We start from the raw sequence: 16,863 nt of genomic DNA on the forward strand, positions 1-16,863 counted from the left end.
AAAAAAAAAAGAAGCATGACCTCAGAATAGCACCACATATATTCCAGGCAGATAAATGTTTTCTAGATGATGTGGTTTGTATGTGAGATTGTCCCCACAGTTCATGGGTTTGAACACTTGGTCCTGAGTTGGTGGCACTGTTTGGGAAACTTGAGGAACCTTTACCAGGGGTAGCCTTGCTGCAGGAGGTGGGTCAGTAGGGGCAGGAGTTGAGTTTTGATCCTACTTTCTATCCCCTTTCTGCCTCTTGATTGTAGGCACCATGTGGCTCACACATCTGTTGCCTTCCCTTCTATGATGGACTGTGTCTCTTCAAACCATGAGCCCAAATAAGCCCTTTCCCCTCAAGTAACTTCCTGCCAGGCCCTGGATCACAGCAAGCAAGGAAGTAATGCCTGAGGTAATCAAGAATATGGTTCCACAAAGATAAATGTCATTTTGACATTAGGTGCCTTCTATGATGAAAAGGAAACTGAAAACCAGGAAGTGCTCGGAGGAAAGGACTCTTGGTGTTTAGTTGATGTGTGTCTTAAGATAGGCAACCCACGAAGTGAGTTGTACTAACTCATCTCCCAATCTTGTTTCCTTCAATTCTGACTCTAGAGGAATCTCAAGAATATGGAGGCATAAAATCACGGGAGGGTTTGAATGAAAATATGGTGACTAAGAACAGATATCTTATTCTGTACATCTTTTGAAAAAAATAATATACCTGATTTTTGCACATTTTGATGGAGCTAGTGTGCTGGAGAGTAAGTTATAAGATCAAAAGTTTTGACAGGGTTGGCTCAATGTCTCAGTCAGTTAAGTGTTTGCCACACAAACAGGAGGACCTGAATATGATCTCCAGCACCACAATAAAAGGATAGATGCAGTAGCACAGTTATAATATTGCACAGCTGATGAGGCAGAGGCAGGGGAATCCCTCAGGCTTGTTGGCTAGCTAGTCTGTGCTATTTAGTGATTCCCAGATCCAGTAGAGAGACCTAGTCTCAAAAACCAAGGTGGGCAGCTCCTGGAGAATGACACCAGAGGTTGACTTCTGACTTCTGCATAAACACACACACACACACACACGCACACACACGTGCACACACACGCACTCATGAGCACTTAGAAAAGTGTGACATATCAAGTGAATACATAAATGGACTTTCTCTATAACATAAAAAAACTCACTGCTCAGAAGTACAAAGCAAGGCCTCGTCTGTGCCTGTCACAAGTCGTCCCCCTTGAAGCTGTCCTGTTGCTTTCCTAAAGCTAAATTGCGGCATGGCCAGTGGGCAGGCAGAAGCGTGTGGGTTCCCATTGTGGACATATTCCATCTGAAGACCATTACGAATCTGCTCCGTCAGCCCCGTGTCATTCTCCTTAAACACTAATCAAAAGGCCGGGGCCCTCCTCTGCTGTGTCCCCTATGCCTGTTAATGCACCTGCAAATAAAACAAAAGAGACTGAATGAACTGAGGTTTCGACCGGTTCTCGCAGCTCGGCGGCATGGTCACAAGTTGCTTCTCTGGGTAATTTACCAGGTTTCCTGCTGCCTGATAAAACACAGGTGCTCAGCCTGTCATCCAGGGCGATGATTTATTAGCTTTAGTGGTACCACAGACCTCAGGCACCAGGCACTAAATCAAGAGAATATATACGGAAATAATGTGTTTTCCAATGGCGACCCATGGAGACTCTTTAGCTGTGCATGCCCTCTACCCACCGTGGTTGGTTTCACCATTTCTCCTCATTATTTCAAAGCCCACAGGATTCACTTCCTGTCTTAATTTCTCCCCTACCAGGATGGCCTCGGCACTGGCTCTATTGCTATAGATTTCTAGTTGATCCCTCGAACCGCTGAAGACTTCCAGCTAATGAGTAGGAGAGAGGGAACCTCAAGGGCTTTGTAGACGTCAGGGACTCGGGATCTGGCTTCTGGCTTCACTGTGATATAGTTACCAGACAACAAAACCTCACATTGGCCTTTTAAATAACTCTCCTTTGAGGTTAAATATGTCCAGACCTTTATTTAAAATATTTCATATACTAAATTTCTCCTCCTGGAAACTTGTGAAGAGGGCGCCTGCTTTCGTGTTTCCATGACAGTGACTATCAATCAAAGTGACTCCTTCTTGATTATCAGAGCCCGATGAACATATTAGAGAAATCTTTAATTACTATTAAATGCCTGCCAAACATGGAACAGGAAGAAAAAATCAGCCAGTCAATCAAAGTGGAAGCGTGGTGTGGGTTCTGAATTTTTAATGAAGGGACAGAGCGGAGCTGCAAAGGGAGTCTTTGGTAAGAAACACAGGGAAGAAACCGTCCCAAGGCCTGGGATGATCTGGAAAGAGCAGAGTTGTAACAGGAAAGTCAGCGATCTGCACTCTCAAGGAAGGTGATGAGAAGGCCAACACCTGTTACATCCACCAGGTAAAGGATATAGAACTTAGCTTTTCTCTGATTGTCAGTGCACAGCCCAGACTAAGACTTCAGCCTCCACGTGCGAACCTCACAGTCTGCCCTTCCCTCCTGACACAGGTCATCCAAGTTTCACCCTCTACTGGAAGAACGGAGGAATTCAGTGGAGTTGTACCTGGTTTACACAACCAAAGAGCATCCATCAGGGATCTGCCGTTCATTTATCTCCTGCTCATTGTTCATCATAATCACCACCATCATAATTTACCTTGTTGTTCTTGGTAATTTCAAATTACTAAAAGCAAGTAACAAAAGTGTAAGAAATGTCTTTCCTTCCATTAAAGTTTTTCTTGGCCAGAAGAAGTGTGATTTATATAACCTAATCCTCATGGGTGGACTATTTATTATTATTTGTTTTTCAGCTTTAGTAGTAAATCTATAGTGTTTAATTTTAAAAACTTGGTCAATGTTTTTGCTAAGCTACATCCCAGGGGAAGTGTATGCCCATTTCAAGCTGTAATTCATATGACCAGATCCCTGTAAAATTTTATACTTCTTTATACTTTAATCCAACATTGATGAGTCTTCACTTCTTCCCATTTTCAGCAAATACTGATGAGGCAGTTTCCCAAGGTTATCAGTTTGGAAAGGAAAGAATTTATCTCACTGTTTAGTCTAAGTCCTCCCGGTTATTGGTGAGACCGAACTCGGCTTGTATGAGACTACAAGCATTTCTTCCTTAGCCCTTTGTCTCTTCATTGAGTGCTTCCTGTGTGCTGCCTTTATAATTTATATATCCAAACATTCTGTGCATTCCTTTGTGACCTGTGGTGCATTTTAGTTTTTGCTTGTGTACATGCAGGTGTGTGTACATGCTTGCGTGTTCATGCAGCCACCCTTAGGTGTCATTCCTCAGAAGATGTCCACCTTGTTTTCCTTCGCGATTTGGGAGATCTCCTATTATGCTACACTGGCCGGCCACATGGCTCAGGGCATCTTCCCATCCCATGAGCCCATCCCTGGGATTGGTGTTTTATAAGGCTGCACATTTGTGTGTGTTAACCACTCTGCTAATGAAGTCATCTTCTCAGACCCTTTGCATTTTTGAAAGTTTGCTTTTCAGCTTTATTTTTGCTATATTATATTGTATTTTTTGTGTGTAAAATTTTGTATTTGCACTATTATTTTTTCTCATGGATTTGTGTCATGTTTAGAAAAACTTCCTTCCAAGTTGAACTAAGCATGACTGTGGGTATCTGTTAGCCCCTCTATATTTTCATGATTTACATTTAATTCTTCGTTCCTAATTTGTGTTGAAAGACTTCCAGGAAAAGGCCAGTAGAATGTTTAATAGCACTGCCCGAGAAAACTTCAGGATTCAATGTCAAGTGGGTTATGTTGTTGGAATCGGTATCAGCTTCTCCTGGTTTTGTGCATAAAGAGGCACAAATATGCCATCCATTTTTCCATGAGTACCAATCTGTTTTCTTGCCCATGTTGCCCTCTCTCTGCATCTTTGCAAAACCCCTGGCCTTTCACTGCCTGTCCAGGGCTTTCACCATCTGCTTTCCTTTGCTTTCTGATAGTCATGCCTTCCTGTTGTTGACCTGCCTGCTTGATTCCTGACCTTGTATTTGTCTGACTCTCCAGGAGCTGTGAACCTCTGTCTTCCTTGTGTCTGCTTAATTCCTACCTCACTGCTTCTGCCTGCCCTTTTATGCTCAGTCCTTCCGGATGCCGGTGTGAGTAACTGCTTGCTCTCCTGTCTGCCCGACTGCCCTCCTGTCTGTCTGCTTGCCTTTCTGCAGGTTTGCTAATCTGCCTGTTTCTTATCTGTCTGCCTGTCTATCTCCTGTCTGCTGCCTACCGCTATGTCTGCTTGTCTGTTTGCCTACTTCTTGGCTTATCACAGTTCAACTTCAGTGAATTGTTGGCCCTCTCTATTTCAAATTCTCACCACTTGAACCCTCTATATTATTTATTTTGGTGTTTTTGTATCCATATCTCAGTTTCTTCACCTCAGTTTCTTTTAAGGTCTATGATTTTAGCCCGTGACTAGGTGTCAATCTTTGACAACTGAGGGATGTGTGTATTCCTTATGTCCCTTGGACTTGCTTTGGAGTTCTGGCATCCTCTGGAGTGAGCTGTCCAACTCTAGGAGTTTTTTGTTTAGTTCAAAGAACAGCCTGTCACTGAGGTGACACAGAAGGCCTAGTCATGGTGTGCATGTGGCAGAGCCAGAGTTATAGTTGTGGAGTGCTAACTTCATGATGGAGCCCAGAGGAGAGCCATCCAGGAGCCTAGGGTGTCAGCTCAGGTAGATCCAGCTGAGTCCACACGTTGATCTTGCAGGTGGGAGGTTAGAGCCTTTTTTAGTTGCTCCTCCCAGGGAAAGGCAGCAGCTTACATCTAGCTACCTGCTGGGCAGAACTGAAAAGCATAGCTTGAAGTGAATTTAGTGGTGACAAGGGTGTGAAGAATGAGTCTGCAAGCAGAACAGTAGGACCAGAGAGCTATTTAGAGCTGGATTTCATCTCGTTCTAGTTAGTGTCTTGAACAAGTATTTGCTTCAGATTTACTTCAGTTACTTCAGACAGCAACAAGAAAACCCATACCTGTCTCATATGAAAGTAAATTAAGGAGCACTGTAACTCAACTAGGTAATATATGCAAAATGCTTCAAACAGTCAGGTACAGTAAGTACTCAATAAGTGGTATTTATCATCTTTGTAAGCAGTGTTTTATCAATAGCTACCTAGAGATGGTTTCTAAGCTTTTACATCAGGCCTGCCTTCTCAAAGCTCAGCAAATCTGGCCAAGAGTGTATTAGGTTGAGGTTACAGGACGTGCTTCTGGCAGTTAATCCAGTTAAAAATGAGCCTCACTTTGGTGCATTTGACCCCAGACCTAGAGTAGATATTCAATGAACAGCTCCAAGGGCTGAGACTCAGAACAGATGCGAGACATGCTGGGAACACAAAAGTCTTGTTAGCAGCTCTACCACACCTATAATTCCTTTCTCTTCTGTCCCCATTAATTGAAAAAAAATGGAACAGTGCATATCTCGATGCAAGACAAGCTCTCACCTTAAAGGGAACCAGAGAAATTTTATTCTGAAGCCACATGTTAGTGACTGTGACTAAAGGACATGGGTTTAGCTTGCTTCAAATACCATATCCCAACATGGCAGGATTTTCATAATTACAGCGCCAAAATGTCAAAAATCAAGGTTCTTTTCTAAGAATAGGCAGAACCTTCAAGTAAGTGGGTTACCCCAGGGTGGGGGAAATCCTTGCTATAGACCTCAGATGATGACATTTTTAGCTTTTGGGTAGGGTTTACCTAATGGTCATGAGGAGGGATATCAGGTCAGATAGAGAGGTGGACAATGATGGCTAGGAACAGGGCAAAGACAATGAATGGCTAGGAACAGGGCCAAGAAAATGCAAGATAATTTGGCTCAGGACCTCCAACATTTCAGCTCTGTTCAATGACAGAACTTCTAATCTGTCATTCAGCCTTACAGAGTCTTTAACCCAGATTTGAATATTTTTTTTTTGAGGGGGTGGTTAGGGGTTCGGCTTGTTCACAGACAAATTCAGTATGTTCCTAGAACATGGAAGAGAAGATGTGCACAGATGTATCAGAAAACACATATTTTCCCTGTGCTTTGCTATGGGAGAAGATGATGAATGCAAAGAGAAAATTTTGTGAGGAACAGGGACATTTAAAGAAGCAGTTAGCTATGCAATAAAGGCTCTGGGGACAAGCATTATGATCATTCTTGTTATACTTATTATTACTTAGGACTAAGGCAGAAGGGCCCAGCACAAACAAGGAAGAAGTTTATATGCTCTAAATTTTAACTGAGGAAATAGTCTAGGTAGCTCCCCTTATGGATCACAAACAGGGATGGAAGTTGACATAAAGGCCAGCCTCCAGGAAGATGCCTGCTGAGGCTGTCTAATGCCTTAAAAGACCAGACAGGAAATGAGACCTTTAAAATGAGGAGCCTGGCATGCAAAATGCTAACCAGCTGTCTGGCAAAGAGCTTGTAGAGCCAGCGGCAGCAGGTGGCTGGAATGATCTAGAAGGGCTTGCTATGTGGCATGAGGTGTATGAGGTGAAACTTTCCCTTTTATTCTGTGAATATATAATTCAATTTGAAATCACTCACTATTAGTCCTTTCAGAATTGGAATTTGGGAGTAGTTATGGGGTAGGCAGATGAAATACAGAGTCCAGCCACCTGTAAATAGGATTTGAGCAAAGGCTGCCCAAGGGTGCCAGGTCACACCTTTATGTCTACAATAGAGTATAAAATAAATGGAGGAGAAGCCAGTCTGTTGACTGAGTGGTAAAACTATCATCTGGTCTACAGTTGGAAAAAGGTGAGGGGAAGTTTTGTTAATGGTGTTAGTGGGATTGGGCTTTGGCAGATTTCATAGTGGACACCTGTTCACCAAACCACCAACTTTCTTGGATGAGTGATCAGAGACAGGTGCTGAGCATCCATGACTTTGTAAAGGATTGTCTCAGAGATGAACAGGCACATTCTAACTGTACCAGGTGGGACTTCTGGGAAGAAAGAGCAGCTTTCTTTCTATTGAATGGAAACAACGTGTTGAGCTTGAGTTGCTGCCATTACAGCCTCAGGAAAACCAGTCTTCCATAGAGGCCAGATGGAGAGACTGAAAAGGCCCTTATACTCTAATAATATGAGTGATGAGCATGGGTCTTAGAAGCTCTGTGAGGTGAGAAGCAAAGCAGGTGATAAAGCAACATGTAGTTAGAGGCTGCTTGTTCGTTCCTGGCAGCCCAGACACGAAATAATCACACAGAAACTGTATTATTACAACAATGCTTGGTCTATTAGCTCATACTTCTTATTGACTAGCTCTTATATATTAAATTAATAAATTTATGTTTATCTTTTTATTGCCACATGGTTGTGGCCTACCAGTAAGGTTCTGTTCAGCATCCAGAATCTGACTCCTGTGGCAGCTACAAGGATTTTCTATGACTCTGGCTTCTTTCCTCCTCTATCTGCTTGGAATTCCTGCCTTGCCATATTCTGTGCTGCAATATGTCTAAAACAACTTATTTATTAGCCAATGGTATTCACAGCAAAGAAGAGGGAATCCCACATCACCTCCCCTTTTCTTTTTAAATAAAAAGAAAGGTTTTAACTTTAACATAGCAGGATTACATAAAACAAAACAGTTATCAACCAAGAATTACAGTTACAATATTTATATCTACTTTATCTTTTATTGTAACTAAGGAAAACTCAAACTATCTATTCTTCAACTCCATCAAAGAGCCCAGGAGGTCTTTTACTTATTGCCTAAGTAAATAGGAAGTGCATTATAGGCAACTTCCAAAACTCTAGAATTGACAGAGACATCTTGCTGCCTGGACAGTCACATAAAGTTCTTCTGTAACTTTGGGGCATCCATCTTCAGCCTACAGGCTTATAATATCCAGCAGACTTTTCCATGAAGCAGGAAATTTCAAAGACAGTTGCACCTATATTAGCAGTTTGTCAGTCATTTTCTTCTGTGTCCTGCAGAATGTCTGGCAGACTCTTTCATGAAGCAGGAACCCTGAAGGACTGTCTCATCTTTAGGCAACTTCAGTAGTCATTGTTCTGTGGATCCTGCATGTCCAGATCATACAGCATACCATCAAGCAGTCCAGGCAAGAGCAGTTTCTTGCCCAAATGGATAACCAACTCCATAGGGAGCCTCTTTGATGCCCATCACCCTCTTGAAGTAGATTGGTGCTGCCAGGAGCAGATGAGTCTCATTGTCATGAAAAGTCCTAAGTTCTTAAAACATTTTAAATGCCATATTCTGTTAGTCTTTTAAAGGTTTGAAGAATACCTAACTGAAATCTCTAGAAATCCTTTCTGTTAAATGGCATGGAATCATGTCCATCTTCTAAGCTTGCTATACTTCTGCGATCTTGACCGAAAGTGGTGCTCTGTCCTGGAGACTTTTCAGAGAGAAACTACTGAGAAAAGTTGATGAGGAGCTGGGTGAAGAGTGGTCACGCTGGGGATCAGGCCAAACTTTGTCTGGAGCTTTGCATTCTACCTTCTTAGGATTTACACTAATTTTTAAAGCTAATCCTATTCAAGTGGGTGTGCGTTTCCTTTTTATATTCTATTCTTTGTTTTTAATGGAGTTAGTTTTGTCTGGCTGGACTGTAAGTTCTCTGAAGGGAGGAATTTTTTTCTGGGTGTCATTTTCAGAAGAGTTGTGGGAAAATAGCTGAACAAGCCCTGCTTGTGTAGACTGAATTAAGACCTCAGTGCTCACACATACGTAGGACAGCTCTGCTTTTCTTTCTGGGAAGCTTTGTTTTGCTTTTTACTATATTTTTTAACATTATGAATTAGATTAAATGTTTATTGGAAGTGATTTTATAGATAATAGCTGTGTGAAGTCAGTATTTAAAATGAAATCTTGCAGTCCTTCTGCTTAGTAAATTGTAAGAGAAAAGAAGACTTTGGAAATAGTACTATAAACTACATATCTCTTGTTAACAGGAGGCTAATGAGCTGCTTGATCCCTCTGAACAGGTTTTGATCTTTTCATAAATAACAAAATACAATAAAAGCTCCTTAATTAATTTTCCCGTGCTTCCTATGGATATACTTAATTTTATCAGGTACTGCACTCACACTGACACTAGAATCCAAAGAATCTGAGGAAGAAGCTTTCAATTCAGCAAAAGGGAGATGAGGGGACGGAAAGAACAGCAGCAATAACAATAACAATAAAAACAAGAAAAAAATCACCCAAGTCTCCATTAGCAATTTGACGGAAGCAAAACTATTTGAAATAAATGGCCCCTCATGTCTTACAGCGTGCCCTCTTTTCTTGCTATACGTTAGTAGTAGCTCTAAGCAAGAGTGTGTGTAAATTACTGCAACTGTGAGGCAAGAGTGGAGAAGACAATGTCCCTTCCCTTTCTAGTTTTTATGACAAGGTCTCACGTAGTACAGGATGGCCTCAGATTTGTCGCTCAGCTAAGGAAGACTTCTCATCTCGCTTCTCCCTCCTGAGTGCTGTATTACAGGCATGCACCTCCAAGCTTGGATTGTTCATTGTGTACTACTCGGGATCAGATCCAGGGTACCCTGCACTCCAGGTAAGCACTCTATCTGTGTAGCTGCATCCTGAGCCCTGAGGCGGATGTCTTGATGGGAAATATGAAGCTGAGAAGATAATGAGAGTCAAGTAGGAAGAATAGGGACCCAACTCCTCTTCATATTGGCATGAAACCAGACACAGAGCAGTGGGAGGGCCTCATAAACATAATTCACTGGAATGGGAGGGTGATAAAAGGCCTTTTTTGTTGCCTTTCGCGGAGATAAATTACACCCGAAGCTGTAGAAATCTTCCTCTCCAATTTCAGATTGAATGTGCCTGTATAATAAACATTTCTGTAACATTCGGCTTCTTTAACCTAGACAGCTCAATTAGGGCTGTGTGATAAAATACAGCTTCTGTGTACTTCGTGAACACTTAATGCATCTGAGAGCCTGTTAGCAAGAATATCACAGAAAACTGGTCTTGTCAAGTGTTTAAGGAAGTTGAATGGACCTTGAGTTTAATAAACATGCATGAACATATGCATCTGTACATATATTTTTACTTACAAAAATTCTGATTCTGCATGATTTGCTTATTTATTCATGTTCTCTTTTTGTGAAAAATCTTGTTCGTTATCTTTGCTATTTACTGGAAAATGATGGGAACACTTGGGAAAATTGTTACTTGTAGGGGCAGATATGCAGAAGCCAGGAGGTCTTTTATTTTAAAGATTGATTTATTTTATTATAGATACATAAATACCTTGCCTACGTGTATGTACACTCATTGCATATTTACCTGGTGCCCTTGTAAGTCTGAAACAAGAGTTATAGATGGTACGTTGCCATGGATGTTCTGGGAACCAAACACAGGTCCTCTGAAAGAGCAACAAATGCTCTTAACTGCTGAGCCATCCCTCCAGCCCCAGGAACTCTTCTTTAAAATAGTGTGTGTTCCTTGTACAAAGTAATGGGTTTCTGAATAGTACTTTTTGTTTAGGTTGCCAAGTGCTTTGACCATGTTCATGCCACATTGTCCTCTTCTGCTTCTGACACCCCTCCCCCAGCTAGTGCCCTCTGCATCTCCAATGTCCTGAGTGTTAGAGAAAACAAGCCATGTTTTCTCTTTTGGGGCCTGACTTATATCACCTACCTAGCATGGTAATCTCTAATTACATACATTTTATTGTTTTTAACAGCGGGACAAAAGTCTATTGTGTATGTATATTACTTTTTCTTTTTCTGTTCATGTGTTGATGGACTCTGATTCCATGTTTTCGAAGCCAAGAACTCTGAAGACTCATAAGAGCATGTCAGCTAAAGGCAGAAAGAACTAACTTAGATCTGATTGCTTGATTGATTTGCACAGTTCCTTTCTTTGGAAAGCACATGTTAAGGTTTCCACAGGATTGGCTCAGAGGAGGATCTCAGTGCAGATTTCAGAATGGTCTGCACATTGCACCGTGCACAGGGCACAGTCCACAGTCACCCACTATCCATATTAACACAGAAGCTTCTTCCAGACCACAGCTCCAGACTCCGTCAGATACAGTAGTGATACCATGCATGCTGTCATCATTCGATCCCAAATAGGGCTTCAGTGTCCCGAGGTCTTGGAAACTAGCCTCAGTTTTGCCCATTCCATTTTGGATATACTTCAATTTTCATTGCACCTGAGGAGTGCTATCTTAGTTAGGATTACAATTTCTGAAATGAAAAACCATGACCAAAAGAAAGATAAGGAGGAAAGAGTTTGCTTAGCTTAGGCTTCCATATCACTGTTCCCATCACTGAAGGAAGGCAGGACAGGAATTCAAATAGGGAAGAAACCTGGAGTCAGGAACTGATGCAGAGACCATACAGAGGGGTATTGCTTACTGGCTCGATCTTCATGGCTTGCTCAGTCTGCTTATAGAACCCAGGACCACCAGCCCAGTGATAGCACCAACCACAATGGGCTGGGCTCTTCTAGTTGATCACTAGTTTAAAAAATGGCCTATAGGCCTATTTACAGCCAGATCTTACAGAGTTGTTTTCTCAACTGAGGTTCCCTCCTCTCCAGTGGCCCTTGCTCGTGTCAAGTTGACATAAAATGAGCCAGCACAAGCATAGCCTTCCCACTTACCAGCCAGAGGCATTCTCACAGTGCATCCATTTGATTGTAACTTAGATAAATATTATCATTTCATGACCTCAACTTCTGTGACAGATGATATTCTCCTGGGTCCCAGTTCTTTCTCTCTCTTTGTCTGCTTCCCTCATCCCACTCTGTGCCCTCTACCAGGTGTGGCTCTGCCCCAGAAGTCTCTTTCCTAGACACCTCTTGGTTCCATTTTTACTTCTCTTATGACACACCAATTTCTGCTTATATTATTGTTATTTATATGCCTGTCTACCCTCCCTGATTTGATTCTCTGTTATGCTTTGGACTAGCGCTGTTTATTTCACTCTCATTTTTTTCATTTACCCAGGGTATATTTATAAACAGGCCCTGCCATCCAAGAACAATGAATAGTTTATATATATATGTATATATATATATGCTTTTTATACATATAATTCAAGTGTCTATAATAATGGAATGGGTCGTGTTGGCTAGAATACAAAATATGTGTTATAGTGTGTTCACCACCACCCCTCAAAAACCCCAGTCACAGTCGAACTTAAAAGAACAGCCTCATTAAATAAACACAGAAAGTTCCAGAACATCAAAAGGTGAAAGATTAATTTTTAATGTTACACGATGTTTCTGGAAGTGGGTATTTCAGAGGAGCTGGATGCATCGCTTCTCTCCTGGATTCATTTTGTCTTTCTGTGGAAGAGGAGGCGGGAGAAAGTACCTGATTCTTCCGCATGCTTCCCAGGCTTGTTTAGCAGCCTTCAGATCCACCAAACAAGTGGGACTGTAGGGAATTCCTCGTTTGCACTTCTAATTGTTTCCTTAAATGTGACAGCAAAAATTCATTCAGAAAACTGCAGCAGATTTAGGAGATAAAATAAGGCCTCAGACGGCTGTTAGTAATACAAATAACTTGAAATGTTTTTGCCAACTGCATGTCAGCTGCAATTAACAATACGATGTTTATTTTGGTGCGGATGGATACCCTGTGTAGGCAGTCTCTCCCTGTACAACAGCTCTTTTGTAATGTCTTCCTAATTGAAACAGCCTGTCAGGGAGAAGGCAGATGGGAGTGTAATAAGTGTCCATGGCACAACTCTTTGAGGTCATAGAACTCATGGATGTCAACTCATCCTGGCCTGCAAGTCAGGGATGCCCCTTGGTGGGGGGGAGGGAGTGAGACTCGCCCAGGAGCTTGGGCTACGATGCCATACACTAACTCTTTGCCAGACTGTAGCAATTCTGGCATTGCCTGATTCATATGCAGTGCGATCGTGGGAAGATTTTGAACAAATATTGATTTGTGAGTATCAGATGAGTGTCACGATTCCCATTTTAGTACTCCCTTTTCTCACTCAGTATAATTTTTTTTCTATCCTCATGAGAAGAAGTAAATAAGGTATGGGAATGTTGGCACACTCTGAGGAAGCCAGACTAATGTTTTCTTCTGAACCACAGAATGTGTTCTGGTGTGTGTCAAAATTGCTTGGGTGCTCTGGTGTTTGAGTTCTGATGCTACTGAGCTTGCACTCAGTTTCAATAAAAAAGCAAAGTAGCATTTGCAGGCGTATTGAGGTGGATTGAAAAGCCAGTCGGCTAGTCCAATATTAATATGCCACCCTTCTCTTACCCTGCTGCTGTAATTCGAACCATGAACTACAACTTAACTGGCAGCATCCTTCTTCTGATGAGGCATGGCTTAATGGTAATGATTTTATGTCTTTTAGAGGTGTTCTTCCTGTACTCAATCATCGCAAAGGCTTTGTTCTTACCATAAACATTGAGTGGTACTTTATCAGGAATATTATGTAACGAACCCATTTTAATTTGTCTGACAATTATGCAAACCACCATCACCACGGAAATGGACCAGCTCACTTCCATGGCAAAGACTCCAAGGGAAGTCGTCCTTGTAAGATCTATAAATAGAGATACTGCTTCTATTGGCTGCAAATGACATAAACACTACTACAGTACTTGAGTCTACTTTGTCATTCTTTGTGTATAGAACAAACGAATTTCTGTCTGGAGGTTGATAGCTGCATCTTCAGGATATTGTCCAGGCTGGAGATGGAAGGGAACACAAGGGACACTGAGTGTGGTAGGAAGTCATCCCAGTATTCTGTGTATACTTTATTAACCACAAGGATACTCCTGCTGCCCTGGAATCTGGGGCATCATCACACAAGGTCAGATACAATCTTCCCCCCCTCTCCATGTCTCCCTCTGTCTCTGCCTTTCTGTCTCTCTCTCTGTGTCTCCCTGTATTTGTCTCTCTGTCTCTGTCTCTCTCTTTTGGGGTGTGTGACTGTTGTATGTGTATTCCCAAGTGTGTGATGTGGAGGTCAGAGGTTAACTTTGTGAGTCTCCCTCAGTCCCCCTTGTTTTTGAAGCAGGGTCCCTTTGTGCTCACCTGCTTGGCTAGACTGGTTGTCCATCAATCCACAGATCTGGAGTTAGACGTGTGAGTCTCCACCCCTGAGTTTTTAAAAATATGAGTTCTGGAGGCTGAGTTTAGATACCTATGCTTGTACAGCAAGCACTCAGTGCTCAGATCTCTATTTTGCATTGAATGGAAAGGAAATAAAATGATTTAGAGCCAACTGATAGTGACCATTCCACTTGCACACAATTTTGAAATGAGTGGGGACTGCTGGTCTGTGTTTCAGAAGCTTCAGTCTGTTGGACTGGGTATTCTCAGAGAGCAGGTTGGGCTGGGAACATAGGAAAGAACTAGAAACTGGAGCAGATTGCTATTTATAGTTCGCAGGCCAGTTAGCTGGGAAGTCAAGGAAGCAGAAAGACTTAAAGTGAGTGAAATATGACTCCTTCCTTATTTTCATCTTTTTTCCCTTTTATGCACTTTAGCATTATCCTTGATATGGTGGAACTTATAAAAATCATCCCATCGCCTGTGACCTGCCCTGTGAAGACAGACACTCGGAGAAGATAGATAGCATTCAGATAAGCCATGCCCAAACCAACGCCTGCAGAAGAAAGGAAAGGAAGGAAAGGGCTGGGGAAAAAACAAAAACCTTGACATGCCAGAAGATAAAATGTGCCCAGAAACTGATGCTCATAAACCCTTGCCTGGTTTTATTTTCAATATTTATTATTTCACTAAGATTACAGAGTCCTTGACATTAGGCTTTGTATTCCTAAGTGGTGCCCAGGGGAATGGTGGGTATGTGATTAATGACTTTAGGTAAGAGTCATTCATTGGTATCACAGCAGATTTTATGTTCCGACGATTATATAAATTAAACCAGTAATGCCATAAAAACGCACCAATATTTGTCTGAATTTGTCATAAACATCGCTATGTCATCAGCATACATTGTAATTCTTACTGCCCATGATTAGAAGCAATCCTCCTGTTTCCTGTGAGAATCTGATAACAGCTAACAGTGTTAATGCAAAAGTAAGTAGCTGAGGATTTTAGCTGCAACTCCACTGCAGATGGAGACTGATCTTATCTTTCCTGGGCACCCAGATCCAAGTAATCACACAGAAACTATATTAATTACAACACTGCTTGGCCTATTAGCTCAGGATTCTTATTAAGTAACTCTTACATCTTAAATTAACCCAAATTTCTTAATTCCTGTGTATCAGCATGAGACTGTGGCCTATCAGTAAGGTTCCGGCCACATTTTTCTTCTTTGGTGGCTACATGATGTCTCTTTGACTCTGCCTACTCTCTCTCTCTCTTTCTCTCTGTTCTGATTTCCTGCCTGGCTTTGTTCTGTCCTGCTATAGGCCAAAGCAGCTTTTTTATTAACCCATGGCAATAAAACATATTCACAGCATACAGAGGGGAATCCCACAACACTATACTCTGTTGCTTCAAAAAGCAGGCTTGTGTGTGTAGAACATTTTTATGAATTAAGAGGAATAAAATACCAACTGCTAATTCTTATTTTAAATTACTATGTTTCAATAGTGCACAGAATATATTTTATAGGGGAGTTATATATTTCTGTTTGATAAAAATTATACTTAGAGTGAGTTTAGCAAATATTTCGAATGGTCACAACACCTTAAATAAACCATGGCTGTAATCTTGACACATACAGTTTAGTTTATTGTCATTTAAATTACCAGTTTTGATACCATAATGTTAAAAGAATAACTGTGAAAGGGCTCCCATCTTACAGGTCTATGTGAAATAGAAAATTCTAGAGGCTAGAGGGATGATTCAGTCTTAATGGTGTATACTACCCTTGCAGAGGCCTCAAACTCAGTTCTCAGCACCCACATCAGACAGCTCACAACCTCCTGGAGCTCCAGACTGGCCATTGGGCCTCTGTTGGCATCTGCACTTGTGTTTATATGTTTCTTCCCACAATACACATAATTTAAATAAAATATACAAAAAATGCCTACATATATGTACTGGCTAATTTTTATGTCAACTTGATATAAGCTAGGGTAATCTGGGGAGAATCTTTTTGTTTTCTCTTTCTTTCTTTCTTTCTTTCTTTCTTTCTCTCTCTCTCTCTCTCTCTCTCTCTCTCTCACTTTCTTTCTTTCTTCTTTTTTTCAGATAATTCCCACTTTTATTTTACCAACAGAAATTTGATTATAGGTAGGTATCCCAGACCTCAATGTAAGACAATGGATCATAATTCAAAACTATGCATATTCTATAAAATAGCTGGTTTTGAGTATCTCAGATACAAAGTTATTGACAAGAGAGCCTTTAATTACTGTCAACTCAGTGGATAGAAAACTACAGAGACTTCTGGGAGTCGGGAAACTTCCTGCAGGAGAGCAGTGAGCTGAACCTTAGTGAATGTTGTCAAAGGAGGCAGATGTAGTTCCAGAGCACCACCGCCTTCATGATCTGTGAGTGGTGCTCACTGTCGTGTGCTTGTATGGCCGTGTGCCAGTACCAGCATCCTAAGAAGAATCAGCAGTCCAGGAAACGTACATGGGAAGAAGTGTCATCAGAATCTAAGGAGCAATCTACGAGTTAGCCATTGTCATCACTCAAAAGGTGATAATTTAATAAGATGCTAAGTCAAACTCTGGTTGTCCACAAGGCAGAATGTTTCTTTTCCATCAAGTTATGTATATAGCAAAATTCTACACAGGGTCCCAGTGGGGATGTGAATACATTCATATACTTGGAACTAAATTTAGCCTATTCCACTCATCCCCAAGTCTTCTTTCTTTTCTTTTCTTTCTTAAATTTATTATTTTTATTTTATTAACATTTTTTCATTTAT

The sequence above is a fragment of the Microtus ochrogaster genome, chromosome 1 (assembly GCF_000317375.1).
Source record: "Microtus ochrogaster isolate Prairie Vole_2 chromosome 1, MicOch1.0, whole genome shotgun sequence".
Classification (NCBI taxonomy): domain Eukaryota; kingdom Metazoa; phylum Chordata; class Mammalia; order Rodentia; family Cricetidae; genus Microtus; species Microtus ochrogaster.